The 20,034-nt window shown below is 37.8% G+C and overlaps 1 protein-coding gene across 1 annotated transcript in view; it reads right to left on the bottom strand.

Annotated features, from left to right (window-relative positions):
- The window catches only part of LOC149138329 (TLC ATP/ADP transporter), a 272,205-nt gene extending 263,101 nt beyond the window's left edge, over positions 1-9,104 (bottom strand). The window contains exon 1 of the mRNA XM_089447588.1: positions 9,063-9,104. The gene's annotated coding sequence lies outside the window, so the exon portion shown is untranslated. The remainder of the gene's footprint in view (positions 1-9,062) is intronic.
- Positions 9,105-20,034: the final 10,930 nt, after the last annotated feature.

Raw genomic sequence — 20,034 nt, 5'->3', positions numbered from 1 at the left:
TAATTATCAATATAAATACTGAAATAAACAATGGAATGCAACCTTCTTTACCTATACAAATCAAACAACTGAAATAACTGAGACACCAAGGGACAAACGGTAATTTTTGGACAATCGTCACCGGGAAAAAACCCAATTGCGGGAAAACCAATGCAGCAGATATGAGGGTTTTATTATTATGCAGTTTCTGAATACAACTAGGGTGCCAAAAATGGCTCACCCTTCAGAAATTTTCCTTGGCAGAAGTACCTTTCTTCGGAGACAAATATTCCGGCTAATCAGCAACTGGATGAATAGCCTCACAGTGACTTCGACTGCTCCCTTAGCTGGACAACGAAAGCTGCTCCAAGCTACCCTTAGGAACTGCGTCACCCTCCAGAGCAGTGTTGCACGAAGCGCCCCCCCCCCCAGTTCCAAGCCCGAAGCGCATCCCATACAGAAGCGCCTTGGAAGCTTCGTCGAAGTGCCTAGGAAGCTTCGTCGAAAGCGTCACTTCAGCTTTTTTAGCCGCTTCCTGGAATTTCCGAAGCACTGGACGGAAGCGCCGCTTCCATGCCTCCGAAGCGCGCTTCGTACGATGCTTTCGGACCTCAAGAAGCGCGCGCGCTTCGGAGGAGGAAGCACACGCTTCCGTACGCTTCGGGCAAGCAGGCCGCGCGCAAGGGAAAAAGGACACTTTTTTTTTAATTTTTTTTTTAAGTAATGTTAACTTAGCATTAAGGGGGTGGTTTAGGGTGAGGTTAGAGTGAGGTTAAGGTGAGGAATGAAAAGAATAAAGCCCCCATTCATTCCTCATTTTCTCACTTTGAGTTTATGAGAGTTGGAGAAGAAGAGAGGAGAGGAGAAGAGAAGAGAGAAAGGAGAGGAAGAAGAGAGGAGAGCTTGGAGGAGTGAAGAAGGAGGAGGAGCTTGGAGCAAGAGCTTGGAGGACTTCATCTACAAGAGCTAAAGAGGTAAGTTCAAACCCAAACTCCCTTATTTTTTTGACAATTTTTTTGTATTTTTCTCCTCCCTCTCCTACTCTTTCCATTGTTTCTACTTGCTCCTTTATTTACAGGTTGTCCACCACCTATATTCTAATTCCAAGATGGTGTTCTTTTGGCTTCTATGTATCATTCCACTCTTGGTTTAATGATGGCAAAGGTGAATAAGATATAAGAGGGAAGAAACAAAAGAGGACAGTGGTGATGGTCCCAATATGAGTTATCCAATGTATGATGAGGAGGAAGGGTTTGAAGAGAAGGGATGAACCTGAAGGGGACACTGAAACACAAGATGGGAAAGCTACATCAAACACCCTTGTGGAACTATGTGACCAAACTTGATGGGGGAAAGGGTGGTGGATCTTACAAATTTGTGTGCCCTCATGGTTGTCATGGAGGAAAACCATATTGTGGTTCATATACCCGTCTGAGGAGGCATCTTTGTGGGGTGCTGGACAGTGATAAAAAAAAGGTCCTGTGGGGGTACAAATTTGCCCAAACATTTCAACTGGAAGAAAGAAGAAAATACATCCAAAATAGAGATGGCTACACAACAAAAAAAACAAGAAACAAAAAACTCATTCTGAATCAAGTGCAACCTCTAATTTGGTAGTTGCTCATCTCCTCATGGTACTTCTGCAAGCTCTGGAGGTAGAAGAACAATAAGGATTCCTTAATGTTGCTGGGAGGGATGATGTGGTGGAAAGATAGTCCGTTTTCTTTGTGCTTGCGGTGTACATTCAATGTGCTTCGCTCTCCCTATTGGCATGAAATGGTAAAGGCCATCAATGAAGCCCCAAAAGGATATAAGGCCCGGGCCCAACTATAGAGAAAGCTAGAACAGTGTTATTAGAAAGAGAAAAAGCTAAGGTTCAAAGAGCTTTGACACATTTTACAAATGAGTGGGTAGATTTCTGGGGTATCCATTGTATTAGATGGGTGGGACAATTATTAGAAACCAACATTTGATAAATGTTCTTGGTGTTTCTTCTAGTGGTGCAGTATTTATTGCATGTCATGACTCCTCCTCCATCACTGCATCTGCACAAAACATTGCATATCTCCTATTGAAATCAATCAAAGATGTTGGTCCGAATAATGTGGTTCAAGTGATCACAGATAATGCAGCAAATTGTAAGGCAGCAGGAAAAATTATTGAGCGTACTCATCCACACATCTTTTGGTCTGGGTGCCTGGTTCACACATTGAACCTTTTGATGCATGATATGTGAAACACAAAGAATGTGGGGTGGATTGCTGAGGTTTACAGGAGAGGGAAGCAGCTCATTAAATTCATCACACGGCATACAAGGGTAAACTACTTCTATGGCACTTACTCCAAGTTGCAGTTGCTTAAAATTGCAAAGACAAGATTTGCTAGTTATTACCTCACCTTTAGACGGCGAGTGAAGTGAGAAAGCTTTAACTAATATGGTGTGTGCTGATTCATGGGATGAAATTAACACTGACATAGATGGTGCTAATGCAGTTAAGGACACTGTTCTTGATAGTTACTTTTGGGGACAGGTTAAATATGTTTTGCAATTCACCAAACAATTTATTACATGATCAAGTTTGCAGATTCAGATCGACCAGTAATTGGGGAGGTGTATGAGCAAATGGATAGCATGTTGGGGCAGATTAAAGACATTGTTGAGCCTAGAGATACCACCTTGTACAATTATATTCGTGTAGAGGTGGAAAACCAATGGGAAATGCTAAATGTTCCATTGCATACATTAGCATTATGTTTTGACACCTAAATACTATCATCCATCATGGCTTTCAACACCAGCACCTGGGGGGGAAGCAGGAGAAAACAACACCAAGATCAAGAGGTTCAACAAAAAATATATGGCTGCATTGAGTAAATTAATCCCTGATGAGGAGGAGACTGCATTGGTACGGAGACAGGTGAGCAACTATATACGCTCAACACTGGTCCATTTGGGAGCATGCATGCAATTAAAGATCGAGAGACTTTTTCTGCTCTTGAGTGGTGGAACATGCATGGAGGGGGTACTCCACTTCTACAGAGTTTGGCATTGCGGGTGCTATCACAGGTGGTAAACACTTCTTATGCAGAGAGGTGTTGGTGCTCTTATTCTTTCATCCACAGTGTTAAAAGGAACAGGTTGAATTAGACCGAGCAGAGAGCTTGGTTTATGTTCATTACAACTTGCGATTGTTGTCCCATTACTGTGAAGATGCAAAGTCTAATAAAGACTTGTTGATTTGGGACAAGAATCCAGAGGAGCCCAATTTGGAGGATGGAGTGTTGCAATTAGAGCAATTAGAGGATGCTCTTATCTAGGTATGTCCATTGTGGTATGAATTTTCCAATTTTCCATTTATAAAGCATTTCTCTAATTCATATTTTTATTTTTTTGTTAACTAGTGTTTTTTTCTTGCATGAATTTTTTTGAGCGATTCCAGGATGATGATGACCGTGTTGATATGCCACCCCCCCACCCATCTGGTCTTGGTTCCTAGGTTCCATGATTCAACACAATAGCAGGGGGTTCTTCTTTATCCAGTTTCAGTGCTACGATTTCCACAGGCACCATCTTCTTCATTGCCACCACGTGGAGGCCCACCACCACGTTCTATTCGTGGTGGAAGGAGGAGAGATTAGTAGAATATTCACAATCTACTACTTTTTGTCATAGATTACTCATTAGACTTGTAGACTTGTGGAATTTGAATTTTGAACCTTTTTGGCTTGGCGGTGACCAAGTGACATATTTTGTAAACATTATTATTTGAATTTTGACATGACAAATGTTGGCAGTTGCTCCACTTGCTAGATAAATCATAATATGCTCTATGTTTTATGTTTTATATATGCTTAATGTTTTATGTTTTTTAATATGCTTAAAAAATTTGATGTATGTTTGTAATAGCTAGAATATAGATGATGGTTGTACATACTAGTAACTACAAATGGAACCATGGATGCCATATCTATCTTGATTTATGCAAAAATATGCATGTTTTCATGTCTTCTACAATTAATTTGGTATTTGGGATGTTTGTTTTGAGTATAAAATGCAAAAAAAAATATATAATTATATATATAGCAGACGCTTCCGTGGGACGCTTCGCTTCCTAGATTTTTGGAAAATGACGCTTCGACGTCCCCGCTTCCAAAAAACGCTTCCGCTTCGCTCCGCTTCGTGCAACATTGCTCCAGAGACTGCGTCACCCTCTATGGCTCTACGTCAGCTAACCAACTCTCAGTCTGCCCCACGAAAATTCCTCAACGCTGCCTCTTCAGCCCAACGTCAGCTCTGCAGCCCTTTGTGTTGCCTGCGTCAGCCTCTTGGCCCTCTGCGTCCTCTACGCTAGCCTCCTCAGCCTCTGCGTTAGTCCTGGTTGCCTCTGTGTCAGCCTTCCAAGGCTCTGCGCTGTCTCTCTGGCACTTTCTCTGCCTCTCTAATATGTATTCTCAGCCTTCTGTTGAACTGCCCCTCGCTGCAACAGATCACTAACTTGATTTCTCAGCAAACCCTGCCCCAGAAATCGAATTCTTGATCAACTTGGTGTATCTCCAACTGACCCTCAAGCCTCCTCTTATACTTTTCCTGTTGACGATTCAATGGCTGAGATTAAGTCCTAATCAACAGCTGAGATTAGATTTGGCTTGATTCTCGTTATTAAAACTTTCTCACCCATATTATATTAATACACATTAATATTTTAATCTTCCTAAGTTTAGACTTAGGGTCTCATTAAAAATATTAATTATTTTAATATCTCTCCATCCGGGTGGAATTTCCCCCAAACGATTTATGGGTCTTGGAGATCTCATGTGCCTTGGCGTGCCCACCAATTTTCATGGCTAGAGCACATCCGATGCTACCGAAAATCAACAGTTAGATGCCCCTCTAAGATTTGGTTATTCTATGCTTATGGATTAGAATAAGAGACTAGGGTCTAGAGACCAAATAATCCCTTGTCTAATCAAGACAAGTCATGAAAACCAAGGCCCTACAAGAAGGGTTTCCTCAAAGGAATAGCCTTCACCAACAAGATCAACAATGGAATGGAAAAGAATACTTAAAACCCTTGTCAAGGAGCATAAAGCTAAACAAAAGAAGAGATTGAGCACTTACCACACCAAGGAGAATGTGAGAGAAACAAACCCTAGACATCCTCCTTCCAAGTGACAAAAGATTTCCCTTCAATGGATTGATCTTGCTAGCTAGTAGAAGTCCTAAATCATCCACAACAATATCTTCAAAAGAACCAAGAAAGAGAGAGTTCAAAGGAGTTGACACCAAAACACCAAGAAAGATCTTCTATTAATAGCTTTTGAGCCTATTCTCCAACAATTCACAACAATTTGGAATGAGAGTGCCTATATTTATAGATGAGGCTCACAACTCCTCATTCTTAATTCCTAAAACTAGGTTAAGGTAACAACAAAAAATTATTTGTCATCCACCTGAATAAGGAAGCTAAGTCAAATTAAAAGTAAATACGCTTTGGCATGCATGAAACGCTTGAAAGGGGGGCGTCTCCTTCAAAACAGCTACATAAAAAGTGTCAAATAATGCTCATTAACTTCAAAATATGTCTCAACTGAATGGTCACAGCCATACCTCAAGGCAAGGCACATCCATGAAGCATGGAAATGGCCCTCCACATCATAAAATTGGTCATTAAACCCCCAACTAGGTAAGTGGCATCAAATGAAGCTCAACTTATTGGTCTTCAATTTATATCTTTACGCTATGTCCACATCAAGAAGTTTGCTTTGGATGATTGCCATGTCATTTCTTCAAGGTTGAACATCACCCAAGTAACCCATGCAAGTCATAATATGCTCGCAATAACCCTGACGGCTGTCATAAAATTCCACACATGTGGGTTGGCCCAAATAATTACAAAAATATAAGCTCAAAATTCCCAATGAGAAGAGCACTCAAGGAGTTTCCAGTGGCATGCATGGAGGATAATAATGTGCATAATAGTAGCCCATATATGCCTTAGAGAATGTGAGCAATGCCTCAATATATGTGATATGCCTCAAAAATTATGAGATGCCTTGGGAAATATGAAATTGAAAAGCATGAATAGAATCACCTCCAAGGGCTCATGGGACAAAGCTTGGTCATACATACAAAAGTAAAAGAGGTCCCTGTGGGATAAAATAAGGTGTGATAAACCATGGGTGTGACAACCCTTACAAAGTGCAATCACCTTTACATGGCAAATAGAATGAGTGAGTAGTCAGAGCTCTCATAATCATGTGTCCTAGTAGATCCATCTCAAGATACACAAATACCTACCTAGGACATAAATGCCCAACTTGATGGGAGTTACCACCACCAAGGGATAGTTGGCCAAAGCAATAAAACCAAGCACTGTAAGAGTGGGAATTAAAAGGACAAACCATGACCATCCACGTATGGGATCTAGGCTACCAACTAACCAACACCTGTACATCAATCATCCCATCATGGCCATAGACAACAAAATCATCACACTTTTGGCTTATCATAATGGTCACATCTTGTGAAAAAAATGTAGGTTACATTGCAAAGAATTTGAGGTGTAACACCTAGTATTACAACCAACCCCAAGAAATGCCACACTTTACTAGAAGAGGGTGATGACCTTTGGTTCAACTAAAAACAAGGTAAAAAAACACAAATAAAGAGTGTCTTGATCCATTTAACAAATCTCCCAAAGCTCATTGGGATGACCCCTATATATGAAATAGCACCTATTATGAAGAATGAAAAAATATTACCTCGTAAGTATGTGACATCATAATCATGGCATCGGAGACATCATCTATCATATCCACTATGGAGAAGTAAAAAACATATATGCTGCTGGCTAGAAATCTATATCATTGGAGAAAAAAATTCACTATGATTACCCATGCATGTGGATAAGTAACAAGATCCAAGATTGACTTGGATGATATCTCAATATGGTTGACCAAGCAACCTTGTTACAAACATTTGCAAGCCAATGAGCTATCTCAAGTGGTTGACTGCTTTGAATTTCGTGCAAGAGGTCTCGAAGTCAATCCCCCAGGATGGTTGCCTTCGTTACATGCCACACTTGATGCCCTACCCAATAAAGCACCATGAACAATGTTATGGGTTTACACCTATTACCAACCACAAAATGCAAGGAAGTGCCCAAGGTTTACTTGGGGGAAATATATATATATATATGATGTTAAACAAGATTTGAAAATGTCATGTTGTTGATGACACTAGATATTAAAAAAGAGTGACATCTTTTTGTATTGAATGTCCATGTTCAAACTTGTGCTTTTCATCATTTTAAATATTATGGAGAATTTGCCACTATTAGAGATTAAAGATATTCGCCATGCATTTTCATCATATACGACGTAGTGTTTTAAAAATGATTGACTCAAAATTGGATCAAGGACCAATTTCATGCAGAACCAGCGTATTGGTGTACGACTCAATGGGTTTCAGTATCAAACTAGTCCAACTCAGTCGAGCCCAAAGGGTTATTTTAGACCTAAAACCTAGATTGTATCACCCTAAACCCTAAAAACACATTATATAGACCTCTCTCACCCCCTCTTTGCCTCACACTCCCTTATTGAGCATTTGGAATTTTTGGAGCAGAATTGAAGTGTTATGATTTAGAGTGATATTGATATATTCACCCTTAATGGTATAAACATGAGCAGAATTTGCATATTTTGTCTCTAATGATTTAGAATCATGGTAGAATTTGCATATTTTGTCTCTAATAAATTGGAATCATGGTATGGAAGTCTTTAAAAATATATATAATATATATATATATATATATATATATTTTATGTATTTTTTAGTAAACCGAATCATATAAAATCAAAACAATCTAGTCCTGAGTCAAGTTCAAGTTAACCCTCGACAGATTCCAATTCTGAGTCTTGATACCATGCTGCAAACTAGATCTATCGAGACAGAGCCAATATTAAATCTAACAATGTTGATAATATAGAAAAAATGTCAATGTCAAAACTCTTATACATAATAATTATAGTGACACCTCATAAATTAGTACATAACTGTACAAAAAACAATGCAGAGATATGTGCTATGTGGTTACTCTTGAAAATCACAGTGGAGAGAGTAATTACAGAACTCCAGACATTGGGTGTTCCGGAACTGGTAGTTGATTGGGCAAATGTAATTCATAAAATTGGAGAACTTAATCCTCGACCCTATAATGGAAAAAATCTTTAAAATTGTGTCATTTGAACATGTATACAAAGAGTTAAATGAGACATCAGATAGATTATCTACAAAGCACTGGAACTTCAAGAAGCCAAGCTGGTGTTCGTAAAACAGCCGAGAGAGGACCTCTGCCTGAAGAGATATTATCATATATTAACATTCTATGAAAAGCAGCTACCTGTTTAGCAAACAAACTGGTACATTGCTGTAGAGTTTCATAGGCATCTGACGGATAGTAATTACAGCTAGTATTATCTAAGAACGACAATTTTTTATGCTGTTGCTGTTTGGTAATTTTTTATCCAATGTGGAGTCAATATATCGTCCTTTTTTGGATATGGATAAGCACAGTTTCTATGCTAGAAGAAGCACATTATCTTATACTATGATAATTTTTTATGCTGTTGTTGTATAGTAATTTTAGATCCAATGTGGAGTCAAATGTATCGTCCTTTTTGGATATGAATACGTACAGTTCTTATGCTAGAAGAAGCAGAGTATCTTATACTCGGGAGTACTATCAAAGCGAAAAAAAATTGGCAATCATGAATTTTAGGTTCAACAAGTAGGGTGAACATCAAATTTAAGCATTGGCCTACCATGACAATAATTCATTATTTTCAAAATTAGCCAGATTTTCACATGACAATGCGTGGCAATTCGGCCAAAAAAAAAATTTAAACTAGTACTTAGGCATAGCGAACACCACCTGTGTTTAAAACTGATGAGATCTCAAACATTTGCCAAAGTTTTCGAAAAAATAGCAGACAATCGATCGAATTTATCAAGCATTGGGAACAACTGATTAGCCAGCGGTCGAATGAATGCAAATCAGTAAAGAGGAGAGGAGCATTACAAAGAAGAAACAGGTGAAGGCGTGAAGCAGGCCCGGTAATTCGTGAGATGAACGGTAACAAACACTGATACCACCGCTTCCACCCGCGATCGACTCGCCATCTCGCACCTTGAGCTGTCCCAAGTTTCAGCAGGTCACCATAATCAATTCAAAGGGATTGGCGGATATCTTCTTTCCTTCAATGAGAAACAACCCTGGATCCTAAACAACCATTCGCCAACCACTCTTCGAGTTCTCTTCTTCTTGATTTACAGTCGCCCGAACGCTCTCCAAGCCGTCTGAATTTAAAAATTGATGTTGAAAAATGATAATAATAAAGTGGGCAAAGTGGAAAAATTCAGTTCTTTCTGAGTAAAATTCTTACCAAATTAGCTTTTTGCCTCGATTTGATTCGATAGAAACTATAAGTAAACTTGTAAATGGAACTATATAAATAAAACTTTTAAATCCATAAGATATTGCTGGGCAAGAGTTTGGACCACTTACTTTGTATTTTTTACAAACCTGTAAATCCATGAGAAATTGATGGACAAGAGTTTGGACCACTGGCTTTGTATTTTTACCTATTATAAGACGAATTTAATTATAAAAAAATTTTAAAATTAAATTAAAATATCAAAATATAATCTTTATATTCTAAGAAAATTAAACTTCCTTTTCCAAAAAATGAAAATGGACTCTTCCCATTAACATTTAATTTTATTTTCCTACTTTGCAATGTTTGTGTCAGTTTTGATGTATATACCTATAAAAATGAATTTATATAATATTATAGTGTAAAAAAAAATTCTACATTAATTTAATGTTGACATATTTTTTTATGTGTTTTGGTTTTCTGGATTTTACGAGTTTAGATTTATTTTAACCCTAAATCTATTAAGTGTCGAGATGGATAAATCTCTAGAGATGCAAACTCTTTCTGGAGTACAAAACTTGAGGAAAGGTTTGTACCTAGAAAGATTTGATCCCTCTCAACGCTTGATAGATTTGAGGTTAAGATGAATTTAGGTAGCTTTCAGTCAAGTGCGGTCATGGAAAAATTTGTTGAATGCCTAATTATTATGATCATTATACATATTTATAATATGTTTAAGATTAATCTGGTCATTTTAATCTTAAATTTATTCAGATACCTCGACTTGTTGATATGATAAAGACTGTTAATTATTTGAATAATGAAAAATGATGAAATAAAAATTTGAATGGAATGGAAGTTCACAGTTTAACAATGTTGAATGATAGAAAATGTGAATAATAAGAATGTAGTTAATTACAATAGTCTTCATTGTGATCAATCTCAAACTATTTTCTTATATAGTTCTTATTGTCACACCCATAAGTTTTGCCATCTTTTCATATGGATCATATGAAAAGGGTGGTTGAAATCGTAGACCATCAAAACTTTAACTCGAGCTATTGTAGTAAACATCATACCTTATCTGTCTTACGCTCCAATGTTAATAGTAGTTTTCTCAAAGTCAATCATTGTGAGTTATGGAATGTTAAACCCCATGTAACTTTCAATAGTAATTGTCTTTTATTACCTCATTTGAATGGAAAGTGACTAACAATGTTGAATGATGGGAAATGGGAATAATAAGAATATAGTCAATTACAAATAGTTTACAGTTTCAAGAAGAAAACATTTCAAGTAATTGAACATTTTATTTAAGCTGAGAATTCAATTATTTTATTTATGTTGAATCATTGTAACACAAAAAACCAATGCATAATTTTTTTGTGCTTCACTGAAATCAATGCACACTATTAATTTAATTATGTTGAATTAATGTACATTATACATCTGGTTACATTGAATCTAAAATCAACATCTATGCTGAAATCAATTTATCTAGTGCAAGCATTCAAATAGAATTAGAAATCAACATCTACACTAAAATCAATGTATCTAGTGCAAGCAATCAACTATAATTAGAAATCAACATCTCCACTCACTAAACCAATGCATCTAGTGCAAGCAATCAAATAGGATTAGAAATCAATATCTACACTGAAATCAATGCATTTAGTGCAAACAATCAAATAGGATTAGAAATCAACAATTACACTAAAATCAATTCATCTAGTGCAATCAAAATAGGATTAGGAATCAACAACTACACTGAAATCAATGCATCCAATGCAATTAATCAAATAGGATTAGGAATCAATATTACACTGAAATCAATGCATCTATTTCAATGAATAACATTGTATCCCCCCCCTCTCTCTCATCGTCATCTATATCTATATATCTCTCCATCTCTCCTTCTTTGTCTCTCTATCTCATCCCCTAAAACACACGCACACACTCTCTATATCTGTCTATCTCTCCCTCCCTCGTCTCTCTCTTCTTCCCCCTTTCCCCTTTAATGCCCTCCTCCCACATCTACCCAAGTAACCGGCCAACAAGGTAAACATGTGACGAGAAGTTACTATGATATGATTTGACCTCCTAAGTCACCTTAAGGAAGTGGAACCGACAGAAACACACCATACAGACCTTCCACATCAACAACAGGACTCCCAGGAACCATCCCAACCACTCAGGTAACCAGCCCCTGGGTCCCACTGAGTTTTTAGACCATTAAACCCTTAGACGCTCCCTTGATATGGACAAGCATGTGTTCAAAAGGCTCCATACACTCCCACAGCATGGGTATGCATGTGTCTGGGGACTTTTCTACTCGTTGTGGCTACGTCTCCGAGATTTGAGCCACTTTTTCAAGCCCATAACTCAATGACACTTTTAGAATCCATAATTTACATAATGACAAGACCTACAAATCAAATCTGACTCTACGACTAGGCCTGACCATCCCCAACTAAGACTAACATTTTGTCAAACACTTGACATCAATGCAATCTACGGGAAATGAATACAAGACAGATCATAAATGATTGATAACTCGTATGGAACTTGACAAGAAGGATCACCACCCTCTTCCCTTAAGTTTTTCAGCATCAATTAGGTCTTGCATCCATTAACCTTTCAGTTACAAGTAAATACATGAAATAACCATGACAATAACCAGTCATAAACCATGCTTATAAGTAGCATTAAACCATGAAAATAACAATGATATAACAGTGATTAAAGGCCGCATATTAACATGAACAAAGCAACATAACTTAGCTTTTATTAAACATAGGCAAAGGCCGACCAAGTTCAGGACTTCCACATACCACCCGATCATAGACATGGCTAAACCAAATATTTAGGTTAAACCACCTCCACCTCACCAAACCATGATCTCACCAAAACCAACACCGAGATCACAAAACCAAACTGAGCTTGGAATGCCTCTGGACTCCATCACTATCCTTGAGGAATTTTTTGTCTCCTTGTCTCTCAGGCTTTACCGCAATCCACACCGGATCACTAGGCCCTAAATCGAGACTCCACCCTTAGGATTTACCGTGTATCTCGCCAAAACCGGTCAAGGGATTCCTAGGCCTTTGGGAATTTTCTTGAGACCACCTCTGTCCCGGATTCCGAAAACATCTAGCAATTCCAAAGCTCAAAACCAAGAAACAATCCCATCACACCATGGCTATCTAGAAAAAGGCAAGGCTAGGCTGAAAACCATTGTCATAACCCAGCAAAACCATGCCACCGACAGCAAGAGAACCATATACCAACATGCAAAGCCATGCATGTCAAAACCAGCTAGGAAATCACACATGCAATATGTTACCTACAAGTATTCATGTTGAAGTTGCTTGATCATGCTCTTCCTTGCTTGATATTTGTTTTCCTTTCTTTCCTTTGCTTGCTTTGACTTCCTTGCTTCAAAACTAAAATGCTTTAAGAAAACTCTACATGTCCAAGTGTGAGATAGAGGGAGAGAGAATGATGAGAGATCTCCAAAACTGAACTGACAAAAGATACCAACTGATCCTCTAGGATCCTTTATTAGGCCTCTATTTTCTTCATTTTCCATTATTTTCCTTCTTTTTCCTCCTCATATATAACCTATAACCTTTCACCTTCCTTTTCTCTTATTTTCTTTTATTTTCATAAATAAATGTGCCGAAAATCCAATTTTTTCCTTTTTAATGCCTTTGTCAATTTCCTTAGCCATAAAAACATCCAATGATTCCCACTAGGATATCTTTGCCCAACGTTCAGCTTGGAATAAGTGTCCCTTAATCATGGTCTTATTTTTCTTTTATCAACTTTTATTACATGATTTTTTAACCAAGGGTGGTTACAGACCCTCCCCCTTGGGGAACATCGTCCTCAATGTTAAACCACACTAAGACCTCAAGAAAACTGTTGAAAAGCAAACATACTGCCCATGGAGCTTTATAACTTAGCTCGTTGCAGTATTTAAAATGAATGACCTACTCAAAAGCAAAACATCATGACAACATGACAAGATAACAACCATACCGCTTATTGGAGCTTTATAACTTAGCTCATGGCGGTATTTACATCCATATACATATGTACATATACCAAAACATCAGCAAAACATATGCCAAACATATACTGAACATCATACCAAAAACTACTTGCCTCCACCAACAAACAAAGAAGGATACATGGCCCGCATCTGATCCGCCATCTCCCATGTAGCTTCTTCGGGCCTAAAGTGCTTCCACTGCACTTTAACTTGCTCTATGGCTCTGTTCCTGATCATGAGATGCTTCCACTGCAATATGCACTAAGGGCCAAGTTGGAATTCTCCTTCTTGCTCCACCTGCAATACAGACCAATAAATAACATGATCAACCATCCTTATATACCTCTTAAGAAATGAAACATGGAAAACATCATGGAATTTCATTGTTGGAGGCAGTGCAAGTTGATAGGCCATTGGTCCAATCCTCTCAAGGATCTCAAAAGGCCCGCAATACCATGGTGCCAACTTGGCACATGATCCAATCCTCAAAGATATCTTCTTGGGATTGACGCCCAAATACACATGCTTCCCAACCTGAAACTCCTTAAATGCCCTGTGTTGGTCTACATAATTCTTCTGTCTATCTTGTGTTGCCTTTAGATTCTTTTTTATAACCTGCATTTCTTGTTCCATGTCTATCAACATATCCGGTCCAATAAGTACCATGTTCACTGGATCACTCCAATTGATGGAAGTATTACAATTCTGCCCATACAGTGCCTCAAAAGGACTCGTCCTCAATTACTCCTAATAATTTTTGTTGTATGCAAACTCAACCAATGGAAGATACTCCTCCCATCTTCTCTGTTTGTGCATCGCATACATCCTCAACGTATCCTCCAAGATCCTGTTGACCCTCTTTGTTTGTTCATCTATTTGCAAATGATAAGTTGTACTGAAGGCCAACTCTATACCCAAACCTGCAAATAGCTCCTTCCAAAATTTGGAAGTGAACTTCGCATCCCGCTCTGGCACAATCTTCTTTAGAACACCATGTAATATTACGATATCCATGATAAAAGCATTTGCCATGTCACTAATTGAATATGTAGTCTTCACTGGAATGAAGTGAGCTACCTTGACCAACCTATCAACCACGACCATAATAGAATCATGTTGTCTCACTGTCCTTGGAAGACTTGTAATGAAATCCATGGAAATGACCTCCCATTTCCATTCAAAATTGGAATAATCTATAGTAGACCACCTAGATGCTTACATTTTGCCTTTACTTGTTGACAATCCAAACATCTAGCCACAAACTTTGCCACTTCCTTCTTCAGATTCGTCCAAGTAGAATTTTTTCACCACCGTAAATGTCTTCTGATATCGTTGGTGACCCGAGTATGGCTTCATGTGGAAAACTCCCTCAAGATAAGCTTCTTGAGCTCACTGCAATATAACACATAGATCATGTCCCTGAATCTCACCAAACCATCTGTTATTAGATGATAGTCTGCATCCTAATCACTTGTACCTGTACCTGTAACTATACCTACACATGTACCTGTACTCTGTTGTAACCTGTGCATAATCTCCATATACATGTCATCCTGTTGTCCTGCCTGCAAGATCCTATCATGTAACTTTGTCTCGTAAGAGCTTATAGTTGTTGTATGATTCACCTGTACCTTCCTACTAAGAGCATCTGCAACCCGGTTCTCCTTTCTCTTAATGTATCTAATCTCGAATTCAAACTCACTAAGGGTAGCCAACCATCTAACTTGCCTGGTGTTTAGATTTGGTTGATCGAACAAGTATCTCAACCCACTATGATTGCTCATCAATACAAATCTCCTGTCAATAAGATAATGTCTCCACATCTTCAAGGTGTGAATAATAGTTGCCAACTCAAGATCATGAGTTGCATAGTTTTTCTCGTGCTCATTCAACTTCCTGGATTCATAGCACACCACTTGTCCCTCTTGCATAAGGAATCCACCAAGTCCTCTTTTACGTGCATCTGTACACACTTCAAACTCTTTATCCAGATCTGCAATCTAAGGACTAGAGTATTGGTCAACAACTACTTCGATTACTCAAAACTAGCTGCACATTCTTCTGTCCATTCAAACTTCTTACCTTTCCTCTGCAAGGATGTCATAGTGAGAAATTCCTGATGAACCTCCTATAGTAACCTCCCAATCCCATGAATGATCTCACCTCATCCACATTCTTAGGAGTTGCCCACTCCATGATAGCCCTTATCTTTTTTGGATCTACTGTTATGCCTTCTTTGGAAACGACATGTCCCAAGTAATGCACCTCTGTTTGAAAGAAGTTGCACTTGCTAAGCTTGGCATACAATTGATGCTCTCTTAGCAATCTCAACATTGCTACTAAATGCTTGACATGCTCTTCCTCATTCTTGGAGTATATCAAGATGTCATCAATGAATACAATAAAAAACTTGTCCAGATAAGGACACAACACACTATTCATCAAACACATAAATGTAGTTGGGGCATTAGTCAAACCGAATGGAACTACAACAAACTCATAATGCCCATACCTGGTCCTGAATGCAGTCTTGTAGATATCCTCTTCCTTGATGTGTACCTGATGGTATTCGGATCTCAAGTCGATCTTAGAGAACATTGTTGCTCCCTTCAACTGATCAAACAAATCATTAATCCTCGTAAATGGGTAGGATGACCTTTTGAAGTTGTTTTGTCATGGAGAAGGCTCAATCTATTGTTTATTTTGCATGTTCTTGGGAACATCACCAGAACTTTTCGAGGTAGCAAAATTTCGAAATTTCCTTTTAATTTCTTCCTTAAAGGCTTGGAGCTTGTGCCTTCATAACCAAGACCTGTTTTATCTTTGTGAGATCTTTGACAACTAAGAATGGTATCCATCACTAGTGATTTGTTCAAGTTCTTGTTAAGGTTATCAACTTCAAATTTCAATGTTACAACTTCTTCTTCAAGCTTCTTACACTTTTATTCATACTTCTTCATCTGGCTCTTCATCACTTCCTTGATTCTTTTGCTTGTTCAAGATGACCCTTTAAAGAGACAATTTCCTCATCACACTTTTCCATAAAGCTTCTCAATTCTATGTTTTTATTTATAAGCAAGGCATTTTCTTTCTCACTATTCTTCAACTTTTCTTGAAAATCTTCAACTTACTATTCGGTCTCTAAATCCCCAGAAAGAATCTATTCTATTTCGTTCGTCATCATCTAAATCAAACTTCTTCATCATCATGATCATTATCATGATTTTTTTGGGTTATGAAAAGAAATTCTCTTGCATTTGGTTCTTTTGTATCACTTTTTTTTTTTCCTGAAGACTTGTTGTCCTCTTTAGAATAAATATTTTTCTTGTGAAAGCTTTTATTTTCCTTAAAAGAACATCTCTTAGCATAATGACCTATTCTACCACATTTGAAGCATTTAAAAGGTAGCTTAACTTTGTGTTTTGTGGTTCCCATTTTTAATTTCCCGATAAAGTCTGTTTCTTCTACATTTGAATCATCGTCTGGAGTTCCTTCAACCATGAGCTCTTTCTTTCTTATCTTCCTTTTGGCTTTAAAAGATGTTTCTCTAGTTGATTTTCCTTCTTCTGTATCTATTCTCATTTCATATGTTGTAAGGGTGTTATGTAATTCTTCCATTGTCATCTTGTTCAATTCCTTGGTTTCTTCTAGGGTAGATACCTTGGCATCGTATTTCAAGGGAAGATATCTAAGGATCTTTTGTAGGACCAAAGGATCTTCAAGTTATTCTCCTAATCGTCTAATGGAGTTGAAAAATTCATCCACTCTGAGTAAGTAAGTCGCAACTTTTTCTTTCCATCCATTTTTAGATTTTCAATTTGAGTTCTATACTTTTGAAGTTTGACTTGCTTGAATTTATCATCACCTTCATACAAAGTTTTAAGTTTGTCGCAAACTTATCTGGATATGGTACGGGTCATTAGCTTAGACTTGATGGTTCTTGACAAACCACCTATGATCATATGAAGAGATTTTGAATTGTAGCTAAATAACTTCTTCTCATCAGGATCAGTTGGAGTATTTTTAGGAACTTTGTAACCATTTATGATGTAAAGCCAAACATCCACTCCTAAAGTCTTCAAGTAGGCTTCGATAAAATTGTTCCATTGTGGATAATCATTTCCATCAAACGTTGGAATTGGTCTTGAAGAGATGCCTTCCATTTCCATATTTGCTCATGATCTTCCCTTCAATGATTAGATTGTTAGAGGGTAACCTGCTCTGATTCTAATTGTTGGAAATACTTAAGAGGGGGAGTGAATCAATATTTCATAAATTTCAACAATTTCAATATCAAAATGAGTAGCCAATAAAATCACATCAAATGAACACAAGATATGTGTGTGTGAACAATGTTTTTATATTATAAAGGAAGCTACAAATTTTGGTTTACTAGCTACAACTGGAAGGGCTACCACACCAAGATTTATCAACTCCTGTTGGAAGGAGGCGACAACCTCCTGAAGGAAGGTACAACTTCCTTCCCTAGCACCACCCAGCCACCCTATAGAATAGAAGATAAAATAAAATTTTATTGGGTTCCCATACTAGGGACAATGGTCTAATTACAACAACACTCAAACAACTTCAGTTCTACCCCTTATCATATCAATAGTTCAACTTAATAAGTGCATACCCTAGATCACTAAACCAACAAGTGATCTTACCCCAACTTACTTCAAGATCAATATCAATGTTTGCTTCTATGAAGGCTTCTAGGACAACTTCAAATAGTCTCCAAAATATATTCTAGATTGCCTTCAAAGTTCTTCAAGCCTACTCAAAAGGACATCAAAGGTAGCTCAATAAGGTCATTAATATCTACTCCAAATGACTACTAAAAATGGAGTTCCAATATGACACTTCAAGAATTAACTTATACTTCAGAAGTATCTTCAAAACTGACCGAAAACAAAGCTAATATATGTCCAAGGTCTGTTATCAAATTAAGGTCAAATCTGCTCTTATTCATAGGTCAAAAGTTTTCCATAAGGAAACTAGTTTTGTGCATGCTACAACCCAAAATTTCCATAGCTATGAAGTTTGCTCCTTCATAGGACCGAAGTCTACTCCAAAAGCTTGAGTATGTTGAAGAATCTAGGGCATTTAGGTGAGATGAGATTCTTCTAACAATGATAACTATTTGTGAGGTACTTTTTACTTTTTCTTATTGGCACAATCTTCTCTTATTATTATTAGAGTGTGTTCTCTTACTTCATCAAACAGTTACCAAAACAAAAGAGACAAGAACACAAGATGTTGGCTCTCATCTAGGGCAAAACCTCTCTCTCCTAGGGAGGAAAACCCTTCTACATATTTCTCTTATTGAAGCTTCAATTGACAAATGCCAAACCCTAGACCCTGGACTAGTAGATCCTCCAAGCACAAGACACAGCCTCTCTTTTGTCCCTTCCCTTATGTTGTTCAATCAAAGCCTTCTTTTGCATTGCATCTTGATCTCTTGCTCCACACTTCCTTCAACAACTGATGGCACTTTCTTTCGCTCTTTTTCCAGCAACTACGGAAACCCTAGGTCTCCCTAGAGACCTCTTCTTTGGTGCTTTCCTTTCCTTCTCTACCTCTCTTGAAAGTCTTCCTTCTCCTTGATACTTAGACTAGAGAAAGAGGCTTTTCTTCCAGTATATTTCTGAGTTAGAGGCTAACCCTCTTAACACTATTGCAAATCTGATTTCCTTGTACTTGTGGCTGATCTAGGCTTGGAATTGACCTTTTTAATTACTTCTTTCGTTTGCTTTAGGTGTACGCTTCTTCGCTTGATGAGGATACATTTATTGGTGATCTCTTCAAACCCAACCGAGCTACTTCTTATGACTTCAATTGCAGATCTTATGTGGCAGCAAAATGAGCCCTTTCTCCTTTGCACATGTGATAGAAAAGAGCCTTTAAAACAGTCCCAAAAATTCAAATTTTTGTCTTCTCTTCTTCGCTGGCCTAGAAGAAACCTTTTGCTTTTCTTCGCACCTCCTTCTTGACTTTCTTCCTTGTTGATTTCAGAGATAGCTTGATGGTCGATTGGTGAGGTCGAACTGCCCTATATAGGAGTCTGTCCCTCCTATTTTGGCTGACTTGAGCTAGTGAGGCTAACATGTCCTTAAGTGCACCAATAATTCATTTCTTTGAGCCGATTTGAAGAGGATATTGTCTTTGCTTTGGAGGATCTCTTCTGGCAGTTTTCTTTGACTCTAATACATAGATTTACATAGTGTAACATGCCCACATGGGTCTTCAACAATTAAATTGACTCTTTGACTTTCCTAGAAGCACTTAAACATGTGTTTGACCTATGAAATGGGCAAGAAACCCATTCTTGATAATGACAAAAATAATAATTCTTTTCTTTTACAAGTACAAAGATCAAAGTTACATTTATGGAGACAGAACCTAGTTACACTTTCTTCAACGCTCCCTCTTAACTAGGGAGGTATTCATAAATCATTTTACAAGGTGTTTGGACATTTTCAATCTAAAGAATTCACATAAGAGAAATCGGATTGGCAATCCATTTGTTCTAACATCATAATAATCAACATTGTCTTCACAAC

The sequence above is a fragment of the Pinus tabuliformis genome, chromosome X (genome assembly GCF_031772625.1).
Source record: "Pinus tabuliformis cultivar Carrire ecotype Pingquan chromosome X, CPIR1, whole genome shotgun sequence".
NCBI lineage: Eukaryota > Viridiplantae > Streptophyta > Pinopsida > Pinales > Pinaceae > Pinus > Pinus tabuliformis.
This window is presented reverse-complemented; position numbering and strand designations above follow the sequence as displayed.